The following is a 15,832-nucleotide window of genomic DNA, read 5'->3' as shown; positions in this document are numbered from 1 at the left end:
GAGTCTTTTGGAACTGTCTTAGATCATTGTATTGCCGAGAAGAGCTAAATCTATCAAAGTTGGTCATCACACAATGTTGCTGTTACTGCATACAGTGTTCTCTTGGTTCTGCTCACTTCACTTAGCATCATTCCTGCAAATCTTTCCAGGTTTTTCTGAAACATTCCTGCTCATCATTTCTTATAGCACAATAGAATTCCATTACATTCATATACCACAACTTGTTCAGCCACTCCCCAATTGATGGGCATCCCCTCAATTTCCAATTTTTTGCCACCACAAAAAGAGGTGCTATAAATATGTTTGTACATGTGGGTCCTTTTCCCATTTGTATGATTTCTTTGGGATACAGATCTAGAAGCGCTATTGCTGGGTCAAAGGGTATGTACAGTTTTATAGCCCTTTTTTATTCTTTATAATAAGGGATGATTTTCTGGTAGGAGAAGGAAGGAATGTATTGAGAAATAAAAGGAAAAAAAGATGTCAACAAAATTTTTGGATAAAAAAAGTCATATCTGATCTTGATAGTGCTGTCCTTCAATGATGGTTAGAGCCAGTCTCAGGAGAAGGCATAATGTGGTGCCAATCTGGTATGACTTGAGGTAACATTAGGCAAAAATATCCATCCTCTCATTTTAGCCATTGTAGGGTCACAGAATTTGAGTTGGCTGCTAATCATCCAGGATAATCTTCTTATTTTAGAGATGAAGAGACTGAAGCCCAGAGATTTGCCCTAGGACACACAAGTAGTCAAAAACAAAACTGGGATTCAGTTTTTTGACTTCCAGTGTAATGCTGCATTCAGAAGGTCTTAAAGGCAAATAATCCAGTTGAGCTCACAGCTTAAAATCCTTTGGGCCTAAACCTAAGCAGCTAAGTGACAGAGGGCAGAGTGTTGGACTTGCAATCAGAAAGTCTTGACTTCAAATCCTGCCCCAGTCACTTAATAGCTGTGTGAGAACCACCAAGTCCTTTAATCACTCTGACTTCCTATTTCCTTACCACTAAAATAAGGAGTAATAATAATAGAATCTACCTCCTAGGGCTGTTTGAAGATCAAATGGGATAACATATATAAAGTGCTTTGCCAAATTTAAAGCACCATATAAATAGCTATTATTATATCTGTTAGCAGTTAGTGTTTTGTAAGAGGAACAAGGAAAAGAGTCTTGGAGTGGGGAGAAGGGAGAGAAGCAGAGAGGTAAGAAAAGAGGCACTTCAAGGGAATTAGGAAGGTATCAGAGACAGAAATCATCTACTCTACATTTTGCCCAGGAACATCAGCTCTGGATTCAAGAGGACCCGAGTTCAAATTCAGCCTCAGATACTTTCTAGCTGTGTGACTCGAGCAAGTCATTTAACCCTGATTGCCTCAAAAAAAAGTATCGAAAGCACCAGCCCTGAAGTCAGGAGGACTTGAGTTCAAATCCGGCCTCAGACACATAATATTACCTAGCTGTGTGACTCTGGGCAAGTCACTTAACCCCAATTGCCTCACAAAAAAAAAAAAAAGTATTGAAAAAAATAAATAATTCTGCCCAAGACTAGCTCTTGTTGCAATTGTTCAGTCATATCAGTTGTGTCCAACTCTTCATGATCCCATTTGAGGTTTTTCTTGGCAAAGGTAATGGAGTGGTTTGCCATTTCCTTCTCCAGCTCATTTTACAGATGAGAAAACTGAGGCAAACAGGGTGAAGAGGTTTGTCCACAGTCACACAGCTAGTAAGTGTCTGAGGACAGATTGGAATTCAGGAAGATGAGTCTTCCTGACTCCAGGACTAACACTCTATCCACTGAACCCCCTCGCTGCCCTCTGATGCCATGCAATAACACTATGAGAAAAGAATATTTAATATTAAAAGATGAGTCTAATGTGTGGATTTATTTTGCTTAACAATGTTATAAGGGAAGGCTTTTATTTACCTTGCAGTTGTGGTGGAAGTGAGGGGGCGGAAAGTGATATTGATACCACAGCAGAGGGAGGTTCTTTGCTGATGTCCATCTTCTCATTAAAGTCACCAGTCTGCCTCCGTCCCTGCTGCCTTCTCTCTTTAATTCGTCCTCCAGTTCTGCTGTTGATCCTCCAGACTTTACCATTCTGGAGGATGCCACCCCTGTGGCCTTCTTACCTTGAAAGAAACCTCTGCTTCTGTAGCCCCTCTTCTGACCGGTAAACTTCTCCCTGGACTCCCCATTTGAGGAAGAGCCCAAGCCAACCATGCTCACTCCTTTACTCTTCTCCTGGATCTGTCCTAGACTTTCAGGTCTTCTCCCCATGAGAGTACCTTCTCTTCATCCCCACACTTTTCAGCTCTCTTTTATGTTTTTTCTTTCATCGTTAGACTCTAAGCTCCTTGAGGACAAGGGTTGTCTTTCTTACTTATATTTCTATTCCTAGCAGTACAGTACAATACAGTACATACAACACAATAGTAATACAATATAATACTTGGTACATAAGTACTTTAAAATGTTCATTCTTTCTTTCTGTCGGTCCATCATCAAATATCAGTGTATACATTTACATGTATATCAGTAAGTATACGTTACTTGGTGTTGAGGATCTTGTCAGGTTCTGCATAGGATATCTCTACCTCTCCATCCTCTGCAACAGATGCTGGCACATAAGTTGCAATCATTTTTTATAATGGTCTTTTCACTTGTGCCCATGATAAGCACTTCAGGAGTAGATTACCAAATGTCCTTGTTTCTTGTTGGCTTCTTTGGACACACAATAAAACCCACTCCACTAACCTCTTATTTGTCTCTTTAAGAAGACCCATGGTATATCCTTCCATTTAGCTATGATTTCCTTTGGACTTCTTATTCTATTTACAGGGATAATATCAATGTTCTCACCATCTAGTTCATTTCCTCCACAAATATATCAGCTCATTGGTTATTGAACTGGGATATGACATTTAGATTATCAACAATTTAATTAATATTTATAGACAATTGGAAAACTGTGATTCTTAGCTACTTCTGTACCCTCTTTCACCACTCCACCACCCTTGCTGCAGAAATGGAAGGAAGCCACACAGGACTGAGGTCCATTTCCTAGGTTTCTTTGTTTCATAGGTTGTCCTAGCCAAAGAATTCATTACCTCATGGCCAACTGAGTAGTAATGAACCTCTCCATACTTAACTAAATTTGTCTTTAAACAACAGACAAGAATCTGTCTCCTTGATAATATTTGAATCCCTTCTAGGTTAATAGGCTATGTCAAAACTTGTATTCTGATAGTATAGTCTATGAAACTCCAGGGTCTCTTTCATAGCACAATGAGGGCTCGGGGTTTGACTTTTGTGGAGGAAAATAGAATTTGTTCATTTAATCCTTATCTTTCTAATAGCCTCAAGTCACTGCATTATTTCCTAAAAACCAATTGAAAGATGTCTGATAAAAAGGCTCTAGATCTGTTCATTATCCTTCACTTGGTGGACACATATAGCACGTCTACTTGAAGGAAGCACCATGCTAAATACAATGGGAAGAGTCAAAAGGAGTAAAAGCACCTTCCCTGTCCAAAAGGAGTTGACTCTAATTGGCAAAAAAAAAAAAAAAAGGCAAATGCATCTAAGAAAATATGAAAATATTTATAGGCAGCATATAAAGAAGCAGACTAACATAATGATTGGAACCAGACACTTATGAGGAAAATTTTATTTTGCTATTGACAGACAAGAGTGGAGTGGACACTCATAGATGATCTCTGGCTTAGAATTATAAGAAACCTTACAAGTCATCAGGTCCATCCCCTAACCCAAATCAAAATCCCTATGCTATTCTAATAAGTTGTCATCTAGCCTCTGTTTAAAGACAATCAATGACAAGTAACTCACTTTCCCCCGGAGGCAACTCACTCCATTTTTGGACAGCTCTAATTATTGGGAAGTCTTTCCTTACCATAAGCTAAAATCTGTCCTCCTGTAACTTCTGCCCTACCTCATCCTAGCTCTGCCATAAATCTATTCACCTTTCCATTTGATGACTCTATGAATATTTAAACACTGTTATCATTTCTCTCCTAGGTCTTCTCTTCTCTAGACTAAACATCCCTAGAACCTTCAGTTGACCCTTGGGTAGCATCATCCTACTCCCATCACTACCCTGGCTGCCCTTCTCTGTGTCTGCTCCAGCCAGTCAATGATCTTTCAAAGATATTCCACCTCAGTAGCCTATAAGCCACATGAGGGCAAAGATTTTGCTTCTCTAACCTTGGCATCTGTCCCAGCCCAAAGTAGGGATAGTCCCTCTGCACATAGCAAACGCTTAATAAGTATTTTTGAAATGAATATAATCTAAGATCATGTTAGCATTTTTTACTAACACCTCATACCACTAATTCATCCTCAGTTTGCAATCCACTAGAACTATTTGATCTTTTTCACATAAACTTCTTTCTAGCCATGTATAGGTAACTTCTACCCTTGTATAGGTAACTTCTAATCAAAATGTAAAATCTGACATTCTTCACTATTAAATTTCATCTTCCTCCCATACTATATACAATGCATACTAAGGTGATATTATAAACTTGTGTTTGTAATGATCATAGCAATAGTCTCACCATCTGGTTCATTTCCTCTACAAATATATTGCCCCATTGGTCATTGGACAAGAAGCTTATATTTAAATTACTAGTAATTAAATCAACATTTTTTACTAAGGTTTCCAAAGCATTTTGCATACCTTATCTCATTTGATCCTCACAGTAACACAACGAAGGAGGTACCCCAGGTATCATCATCCCTGTTTTTACAGATGATGAAACTACAGTCCAAAGAAGTTAAGTGTTCTAAGAGGGGTTTGAACTCAGGTCTGTTCCTGACTTTAGTTCAAGGCTCTTTGCATTTTGACTCACGTCCATTCACTGTGGACTCTTTTCCTTCTCTTCATCTCAAAATCCTTTGATTTCATTCTCCACTCTCTTCTTCCTTACTCCAGACTATAATCATGAGATGGTCCTTCTTCTAGCCAAGATCAACTCCTCTATATGTATCTTTAATCCAAATCCTTAACATCTTTTCCAGCAGATTGCTACATAGATAATCCCTTCTATCTCTAATCTTTGATCTTTCCCTAAAACCGGATTACTACCCTACTTTCTCCAAACATGCCCACGCCTCTTTTGATCTTTAAAAAAAAAAACTTCCCTTAACCCTGCCATTCCCTCCAGCTATTATCCTATATCTCTCCCCACTTTCTCAACTAAATCCATTTTTTAAAAAGCTATTTACATTCTTTGCCTCCACTTTTCTCCTTTCACTTATTTCTCAACCCTTTGAGATTTGGCTTCCAAGTTCATCACTTCCCTGAAACTGTTCTCTCAGTAGTTACCAGTGAGCTCTTAATTCCCATATTTGTTGGTCTTTTCTCAATGTTCATCCTTCCCAACTTCTCTCCAGCATTTAATACTGTTGACCACCCTCTTCTCCCAGATACTCTCTCCTCTGAGTTTTTATGACACTGTTCTCTTCTGGTTCTCCTCCTTCCCATCTTCCTGCTCCTTCTCATCACTCATATTATGCTCACTAAATCTATTTATTGAGCACTTGCTTACCCTATGATCTACCAGGTTTAAAGAAATAGTGGGTGGGGCTGGATCTGTGATTCTTATAGGGAATTCATGTTCCTCATCAATTAATGAATATTCACACCTGTTCTGCAATGCAGTCATAGAGAGTAGCTTTGGGTGCTCAATAAATACTTCTTGAATTAATTTTGTATACTAACTTTGTATTTTATATTTACTAATTTATTATTTCATATGCTAAAATGCCTATAAATAACAATAAAATGAGTTTAAAAATCTCTCAAGAGACTAACCATAAAGGTCAAGTCTGATCTTCCTTCTTTAAAGTTACTGCAATGGAGAGGAGAAGTGATAAAGAGGAAGAAAATAAATGAAATAAAATTCACCATTTTTACTGATTTGTGTCAAAATCTTGAAGGTCATCAAAGAAGCCTTTCTAGTCTAAATAAGGCTGGGAAAATATCAATAATTACACTTTCTGTTTATCACCTCTTGGAAGCTGAGGACTTTTTGCAAGCCTTAATTCATTAATCTTCACCACATGACTGTGAGTCAAGTAGATGACAAGTGTTACCCTTATTTCACAGAGAAAACTAGTGAGATGCAGGAGAGAGTCCTGGCACAAGGGGCCTCACAATGCACACAGCACAGAAGAAGAAAAATGCCAAACAGCTCCTGCCCCTCAATTCCATGCTCCAGCCCCTAAAAGCAATGGAACTCAGACCTAGAAATGAAATGCACTCCTGGAGCACAATCTCAAATTGTTAGTTTAAAATTGCATTTTCCTTTAATTACCTGCCAGGATTCAAATTCCTTAATCTGCTCCCTTCAGGTGTTGATGAGAAAATTTCATTTCAGAGGCTGTCAACTCTCAATAGTGGAGCCCGAGCCTTTAATTTCATATTTTGTTAGAAGATGGAGAAATTAATTTCGAATGTGGGGATTGTAATCTATCTTGTGCTTAAGGAGCAGTGTGGAAAAGTGGAATGGTTCTGGATTTGGAGTCAGAAGACCTGGTTTCAAATTTAAACTTTGATACGTGGTACAAAAGACATTTAACTTTTCTGAGCCTCAGTTTTTTCCTCCATAAAATAGGGACGATGCTGTTGTAAGAAAAGCACACACTTGTGACATTCTTAATCTCTGACAAAGAGTTTAAGATAGAGGGATAAATGCTAGTGTCAGGCCTGTGAGTGCCTTGCAGTGTCTTAGAACAGCAATCACCAGAAAGTGTTATCATTAGGTGTATTACTAGGTACCCAACTATTGCCACAGATTTCTTTAGGCACTGAGAATAGTCTGGATCACCATGGGAAATGAACTATTCAAAGATGTTTCTGTTTTTCTAGTTTTAGTCTATCTCCCCAGGGGACCTTAGGCAGCAGATATATTTTCATAATAAAAATAACCCCTATTTCTATGGTGCTCCATGATTTACAGAGTGTTTTTCTGACAAGAACCATGTGAAGTGGGTAGCATAAATATTACTACCCTCATTTTGTAGATGAGGAAACTGAGGCTGAGTGGTTATTTGTCTAAGATTACACAGAAAATGTCAAAAACAATTCAATCTATATCTTTCTAACGCCTAGTTTGTTTTTTTTTCTACTATAGGATACTATCTCCAAAGATCCAGGTTTGTTACTACCAAATTCTGTGACTCTAAGTAACCACTTAACTATTCTGTGCCTCAGTTTCCTCATCTGTCAAATAGAGGATAATATCATCTATCCTAAAATGTTTGTTGTGTATTCCTCCCAAAGGTGGCATGGATAGATGCTAACTGGAGAATCCCATACTCACCACCACAGTTTATGCATGTGCTAGTGGAGCTAAGTGCTTTCCTTTCCACTGTTACCAGAGAGCCCAGGCTCTTCTATCCCTAAGCTCCATCTCTCATTACAAGGCAGAATTACATATTGGTTTAGAGGTGTGTATCTTTATGGATCTACCAATCAAAACTTAGTTCTGAATCCCCACCTACTAGCTCCCCTGCCTCCTCCTGATCATGCCATACTTCTGTGGGCACTAGCCATGTGACCTTGGTATAATGGAGTTGGTTCTCCCCCCCCAAGCAGATACAGATGCTTTAAAACTACATCCAGTATTTTTACCTTTAGCAAAGAATCCATAAATCAATAACTAGTACTTTAAAACTCAGAGAAAGTACATAATAATATAGCATCTACCAAGCCAAGGCAAACCTGCCACTGTCCTACATCAACAAACTCTGCCAGACATAGGATGGATCTGGACCAGGAAGTCATTGTTTGAGTACACTCTTGAGCAGACGAGAGAGAGTGATCACACAGTTCCTACAGGATGTTCAGTTCACATGTATGGTAGGACTGGTCACTGAATGTCAGTACAGAGATTCTGGAGTTGGGGCTCAACTCACTTGCAACCAAAGAGCTAGAATGCAGAGCCCATTGGAAACTGGAACTCAGAAGGATCAATGCCTCTTTGTCTTAGCCATCTGGTCACGGGCAGGGACCTCCGACTTCCCCTGGCTATTGTGATCTGATAACACAGTGGCATGAGTGAGATAAGAAGTCAGCCCCAGCAGCACCCTCATCCTATTGACTTTGACCTTGATCCCTGTTCCCCATTGTAACTTCATCACATCACTTCCTCTTTCACTTCCTCAGTCCAATACCACTTCTGCTCCTCATAACCGGGAGAAGAAGTAGCTACAGAGCAGGGTGGGGAACCTTTGGCCTCGAGGCCACATGTGGCCCTCTAGGTCCTCGAGTGCAGCCCTTTGACTGAATCCAAACTTCACCTTTGTTCTGCGCACTTGAGGACCTAGAGGGCCACATGTGGCCTTGAGGCCAAAGGTTCCCCACCCCTGCTATAGAATAAGAAGCATTACACGAAGAGAAAATTTAAAATCTGGGGAAGAAAGAGCAGGAAACTTATGGTCACAAAGAAAAACTTCATGTTATCCTTTAAAAAGTTTATGAATTCTTATTGAAAGGAAAGTAGAAGAATAGGAAATTATGATCCTGAGCACAAAGACACTGAAAGACAACAGAAATAGCTGTTTAAAAAAAAGCAGAGAGAGAAACTGGACTAAAGGGTAAACCGTTATTGAAAACAAACAAACAAAAGAAGAAACATTTTAATTTATCATACATTAAAGCAACTGATTATAAAAATGTGTGTCCATTTTTGGCAATAAGGAAAGAATTTTAAGGATGAATAATATTTAAGTATCTTTTAAAAGAAAAAAAAGGGTTAGGATCAGATGAAATAATAGTTATCAGGGGCAGCTAGGTGATGCAGCAGATAGAGCACCAGCCCTGAATTCAGGAGAACCTGAGTTCAAATACGGCCTCAGACCAAACACTTGACACTTACTAGCTGTGTGACCCTGGGTAAGCCACTTAACCCCAATTGCCTAAAAAATAAATAAATAAAATAGTAATAATACTTGTCAAAATACTTTAGAAAGTTAAAAACACTTAATGATTTCTCATAGCTAGTACCCTGAAGATCTTCTTAAGACAGCCAACCTCTAACAAATTCCAATCCTTTTTTTCTCACCTCACCTATGATTAGATTTACCCATTTGTATTTTGCTTCTTTGTTGTGTACCTGTTTCCTGTGTATTCACCCAGATTATGTGACCCCCCCCAGTGCACCCATTTTTCATATGTGGGGCCCTCAGAAAAGCTACCCCAAAGTGGCTGAGGCTTTAGCTGATACCCTTAGCTAAAGCAATATCTGTTCCTCATGAAAGAAAGAGTGTGTTCTACCACCTCTCTTTTAGCTTAGTGCTTGGAGGCTCAAACTTTAGCCAGGTACCACAATGCATAGAGAACAGGCCTAAAGTCAGGAAGATCTGAGTTCAAATTCAGCATCAGATACTTACTAGCTGTGGGACCCTGGGAATGTCAGTTAACTTTTCTGTTTGCCTCAGTTTCCTCATCTATAAAATGAGGATAATAATAGCCCTTACCTCCCAGGGTTATTTGGAGGATCAAATGAGATAATAATTGTAAAGCGATTAGCGCAGTGCCTGGCACAGAGTAAGCACTATATAAATATTAGCTATCATCATCATCATCATCCTTATTATTATTATTATTATCATTATCATTATCATTATTATTATCTTTTAGGGAGTCATGACCTTTACATATCCAATTTCAGATTAGGGAAAAACCCTCAGCAACTTTTTTGAGTTACTTTGAGGATCCACATCCACTTGAAAACCACAGCTCACAAGGCCCATGAATGTCTTTCTTTTTTCTAGTCAAGCACAGGACACATAAAGCAAACTGTTTAATGAAATAGCATAAGTAGCAATAGAGCATTTCCCCCATAAACCTGAGGCAAACTCTCCCAGAAATGCACTTACCATCAGTGGAAAGCCCCAGGGCACACATGTGGAGAGGGATATACCTAGGGAATGCCCATGGCAAGAACTAACTGGAGCAAGGAGCACCTATAATGAAGATGCAAAGCCCGGGCCCAGGCACACATACTTGGAGGAGCCACTCATCCCTCTGATAACTGCCAATGTCTTCAGGTTATGTCATCACATTGCTCCCACCGGGACTTCTCATTACTGGTTCAGCAGAATATAGAGTTTCAGCTGAGCATACAGTCTCTGGCAGGCAGTACTCTGATGGTCTCTGCCAAGCAGTGCACCTCCAGTCTGGTCTTTCGGCTGCTCCTAGGTGCTGGTCGTGAGGCCAATGCCAGTTATTACTTCAGTGGGCCTAACGCTGCAGAGTTTCTCTCCGCTGCCAGTTTCTGGCGTTAGTTGGCGGCCCTAGCTGAAGTGACACCTCTTCCCCCAAAAAAAGCAAGAGTGGGTTCTACAACCTCTTTTTCAGTTTAGCAAACTAGCTAAGCAAAACCCCAAAGCACTCAACACATCTATGAATCACCTCACTCTCATGCTCACCAGGGGCAAGATCTCTGTCCCAAGCCTCTATCAGACTTAGGATTGGAAAATCCTTACAACTGCTGCCTAATTCTTTTCTGGGAATCCTGTACCCTAAAACCCACTCCAAAGGGGGGGTTCTGTCAAAGAAACCTCTCTCACAAACATTGTATGAATCTTACGCCTACAATTTTCCTCAACCCCAAATTCCTTTGGTCTCTGAAAAAGGGGCAGTTGGGGATGGGGGAGGTAAAAATAAGAATTAGAAATCCCTAGATATCCACATCACCCTCTACCTCAATCCTCTAATCTAAATTCCTGCCTTTATTCTGTATACACACACACACGCACACACACACACTCATATATGTATCTCTCTCTCTCTCTCTCTCTCTCTATATATATATATATGTCACAGACTTTGAGATAAAGGACTACAATAAGCTCTTAGCCACCTCCCTCCAGGTGGATATTGATCCACAAATTAATGCCAACTAGGTATCATTATTTAACCAGTTCTGAATCTACCATACTACAATATCATCCCACTCACATTACTCCATCTTGCCCACAAAGATCTCTTGAGAGACTCTGGCAACTCCCTTGACAAAATCTAGGTATACAGAGCCTTTCTCTGATGGACCAGCCTAATTAATCCTTTAAGATTATGTACTGCATATGTGTAAATGTGTGCATATGTACGTATGTATCTATCTAGAGATAGATATAGAGTAGATGGATAGATGGATAGATAGATAGATAGAAAGACAGACAGATAGATAGACAGGCAGACAGATAGATAGATAGATAGATAGATAGATAGATAGATAGATAGATAGATAGAAACATATACATATTAGATGCAAGAAGCCACGATCCCTATCCCAGGGAAGTAGAGAAGATAATGACAGGCAATTGGGCAATTTCACAGGGGAAAAGGAGTTAGTATTCAACAACTCCTTAGTATTCAATGCCTCCCTTCAACCAACTGTCAATAAGTAGTCAATAAGCATTTATTAAGTGCCTACTATGTGCCAGGGAACTACTCCTAGAAATAACAGCTGGCATTTATACAGGTTTGCAAAGCACTATGTTATCTCATTTGATCCTCTTAACAACTAACCCTAGATTCTATTATTATCCCCATTTTAAAGATTAGAAAACTGAAGCTAAGAAAGGTAAAATGACTTACCCAGAGTTCTACAATATAGTAAGTCTCTGAGGCAGGATTCAAACTCAGTTTTTCCCAGGGATGTGCTAGGCTTACAAGAGTCAATTATTAAATTTTCAGTTCCACACTTTGGAAATCGGCGAATGTTACACATTAGGGCTTGATTTATTGCTTTGTGGGTTACCTAAACTTAAGAAAATGTTTAAAATGCAGATTAAACTTAAAAGTGTACCCTGCATTTATTTTTCCACAGACCTTGTTGTTAAACATTTATCAGCCCATTCCTGGTTTTTCCTGATTTCAAATCTAAGATTCTATTCACTGTGCCATCTATCCATCCACTAGAAAGAATAAAGAAGGAAACACTTCAAAATAGCTTTTCTTTAATTAGTATTTTATAGTTACACGATGTTTTCATGGAACTCGATCCTCCCAACAACCCCCTGGAGTAAGCAGGATGGGTATAATTATCCCCATTTTACAGATGTGAAGACAAAGTCACACAGCTAGTAAATGGCACAGCTAGAACTAAAACCCAGTCTTCTGACTCCACGTTGAGAGTTGTCTCTACTCCACTAAGCAGATTCTCCTTAGAGAAGCCTCTTTCCTCACTTAGGGTTCTGCTGAAAACTGCTGTTGCTGTTTCAAAGCCATGGAGAAAATGAAGGGGTAGAGATATTCAGGAAGCCTTTTTTTCTTGATCTTCACAAAATATGACAAAGGGGAGAATAAGCAAAGGGAAAGTATGTGAATAAACATGGTCTAAGCAAAGTTTTTAAGACTCGTGTCTTTTTATGCATTTAGGTTTTAGGAAGATGTATATACATAAATGGTGTCTATGTGACATCTACAATTAAAAGGGTTTTTGGGGGGCTTTAACAAAAATAGAAACCACACATGTCATCCAGGTTAATCCACAAACTGATTATGTGACTCAGGGCAGTCCTTTGACCTTCACTGTGTTCTTTAGTCCCCACATCAGTTGGGTTCTACAAAAAGCCTGCCTAAAAACCAGATGCTACATCAAAGCCAAGATTTCCCAGAGGCCAGTCTTACTGGCTTCTTTGAAAAGCACTAAATTTAGAAGTAATGTGCAAATAGAATTACTCAGATTAAACTATTAGTAGTCCGGATGATAATCAAAGGCAAGCAGATGGTACTCTAATGCGTGTTATTGGAATAAATGGAACTTTAAGTATATGATTTGTGTAAAAAAGTTCACTTTATCACAAATTATTTTAGTGGTTATAGTCACATTTTGGTATCTCAAAACAGGCTATCAGATAATAGACATTCAATTAGCCCTGATTCCAAATTAAATTAAATTCAACAAGTATCTATTAAGTACCCGTTAAGGGCCAGATGCTATACTAAGATGGGGAGATACAAATTCAAAAATCCTCTGTCTTCAAGGAGATTACATTTTACTGGCGGGAAACAACATATACAAAATATATGCAAAAAAAGAAAAGTAAGTTAAGGGATTAAAGGGAGTGTTAACCACTGAGAGAATCAGTAAAGGCCCCTTGTAACAGATAGAACTTGAGCTGAGCATGGAGATCTAAGAGGTGGAAGAGAAAAGAAAAACCATTCCAGGCATGGGAAGATAGTGCAAAGGCAGAGTTGGGAGATCAAATGTTGTCCAGACTGTAAGTAGCAGTCCAATCTGATTGGAGTGAAAAGTGAAGAGGTACGATGTGAATTATTGCAATCATGATTAATGCCCTGGAAAACTAAGGGAAAAATGATCCCAGTTTGCTGAGTGAATCCATGCAATGAGGTACTGGATTGTGGCTACGGTAACCATACTGCTTAGCTTCTTTAGTCTTGATTTTAAATATACTCATCCTCTTCATCATACGGGAGGAAATATATCACACAAAAACTGTTGATAAAGTAGCTGTCCCTATTCCCCAGGCTCAATCGCCCAACCTGAGCTTATGCTGTCAGGCTAGGGCTCCTCAGAGTGGTGCCTGCTACAATTACTACTCAGAATTATAAAGCTCACTCTTGCGGACAGCCACAGTTCTACTGCTAAAGAACCTGAGCCCCAACCAGTGTGCTTCTGATTAATAAAACCAGATGATTCAAACACTTAACAAAAAGCAATCATCCAAAAGGCAAAGGAAGAACAACTACTACACATTCCACTTATAAACCTGGTATGTGTTACCCCACCAATACACACAGAGTCTGGGGGCAGTGGGGAGATGGGCACAAAATTAAAGTACCACGGTAGTAAGGCACATGTGTAGAGAGATGTGGCCAAGACAACTCAGCTCTAGAACTGTGGGTCTCAATATCACTTCTCTTTTTTAGAAACTATCCTTAATTGTAACTACCATTCATACAACACTTTAAGGTCTGTAAAGTATTTTTGTAAAGTATCTCATTTGATCCTCACAAACCTGGGAAGTAAGTACCATTATTATCCCCATTTTGTAGATGAGGAAACTAAGGCAGAGAGAGGCTAAATGACTTACCCAGAACCACAGAGTTAATGTCTGAGGACAGATTTTTACTCAGATTTTCCTGACTCCAGTCTATCTACTACAGCCTCTAGCTTACAAAGCTCAATGATGAGTGTGGTATTTATGTTGTACAGGTGACTCTCCTGAGCTGAGCTGAGCTGAGCTGAGCTGAGCTGCTGGGCTACAAAATTGATCTACTGCCTTTCCACCAGTCCAAGTTGGGTGCTCCAGGGCTAGGCTGTCTGCTATATTCCTGGACTAGGTCACTGTAGTACCGCCGTGTTGGATTAGTCTTTTGCTGGGCTAGGCCATTTCTCTGCTGGGATGAGCCTTTTCATGGCTAGCCTTAGTGCCGCTCTCTTTCAGAAATAGGCAGAGGCTCTTAGCCTAGGATTTGTAGAAGCTTCTCCAGTTCCATTTCTTTTTCTTTTTTTTTTTTACATTTCTGAGTATGGGAAAGTTACAGCCTGTTTTAGCAACCAAATCTTCTAAGCAGCTAACAGCATTGCAGAGAAGTTACAGCTTCTCCTTTCTTTCACATAGTTCTTTAACCATCTTTTTTGGTTCTATTCTGGGACTTCTCAGTGAGATATCTCATTCTTGTCTAGCTTATGGTGATTAACCAGTATATTACCAAATCCTCATGCCCGCCAACTATGCCATAACCTGGCAATGTACATTTTTCCAATGATCAGAAAACAGCTCTAGCGTTTAAGGTTCCCCTGATCTCAACTCTCAAATTTTCCCACTGTTCAAATGCAAATGAGCAAGCAAAAAATAAGGAAATGAAGTAGTCACTGCTCTGAGTAAGTACATTTTCTCAGCAGTCTTTGTTTTCTTTTTCTTTTTTTTATATGTGAGTCTCATATTTGTCTTTGTCATTTCCCTTCTTCATCAGCAGAATAATCAAAGTCTGAAAGTTACACCATTACATGTGTAACAAAACCTCTATTCTTCCAGGTGTTTGTCCTGTGCCTGCTATATGGGAGAACTTGTCCGTGATGGTGGAAAAACAGTCCACATAATATTTTAAAGTATAAATTAACATTATTTGTCAACAGGAAAATCCAAAAAAGCAAATGTTTATAACAAAGAATGGATATCTTTTGTCCAATTGTCTCCACAAACCACTGAAATGTGGTATAGTGGAAAGGGCATTGCATTTGGAGTTAAATGAACTGGGTTCAAATCCTACCTTTGCCATTTGTATTTATTTGACCTGAGCAAGTCACTAAATCTCTCTGAACAAGTATTTCCTCATCTCTAAGTGACAAATTTGGAATAAAAATCTCTCCAGTTCTAAATCTCTGATTTTGTGTCTTAAAGATTACAACATTTTGGTAAAGAGGAACCAAATTAATCAAGTCAACAAGCATTAAAATTGTCACAAAGACTACATTTTCTCTTCCTACTCTACAAAACACATTACAGAGGGCTTTGCTTCCCCAGTCTCCTCCCTATCATAGATGTACAAAAAGCAGACCTGTTGGTTCCATGGGACAGAAGGGACATTTTTTTTATTCTGAATTTAACAAACATCAAGGAAAATGGTGTTTCCATATACAGTATAATAGAAAAAGAAGATTGTATATAAAACTGATGATCACTATTATGCAGGATGTCCCAAAAGTCTGAGTGCAATTTTAATATAATATAGCTTAAATTGTAATTAATGAAGTTTAATATAATAGCTTAAAACTTCACTATGACTTTTTTTTTGTTTTCTTCCACTTGGAGGAGCAGGTAGGAATAAGAG

The sequence above is a fragment of the Vombatus ursinus genome, unplaced genomic scaffold (assembly GCF_900497805.2).
Source record: "Vombatus ursinus unplaced genomic scaffold, bare-nosed wombat genome assembly UNPS02014818.1, whole genome shotgun sequence".
NCBI lineage: Eukaryota > Metazoa > Chordata > Mammalia > Diprotodontia > Vombatidae > Vombatus > Vombatus ursinus.
This window is presented reverse-complemented; position numbering follows the sequence as displayed.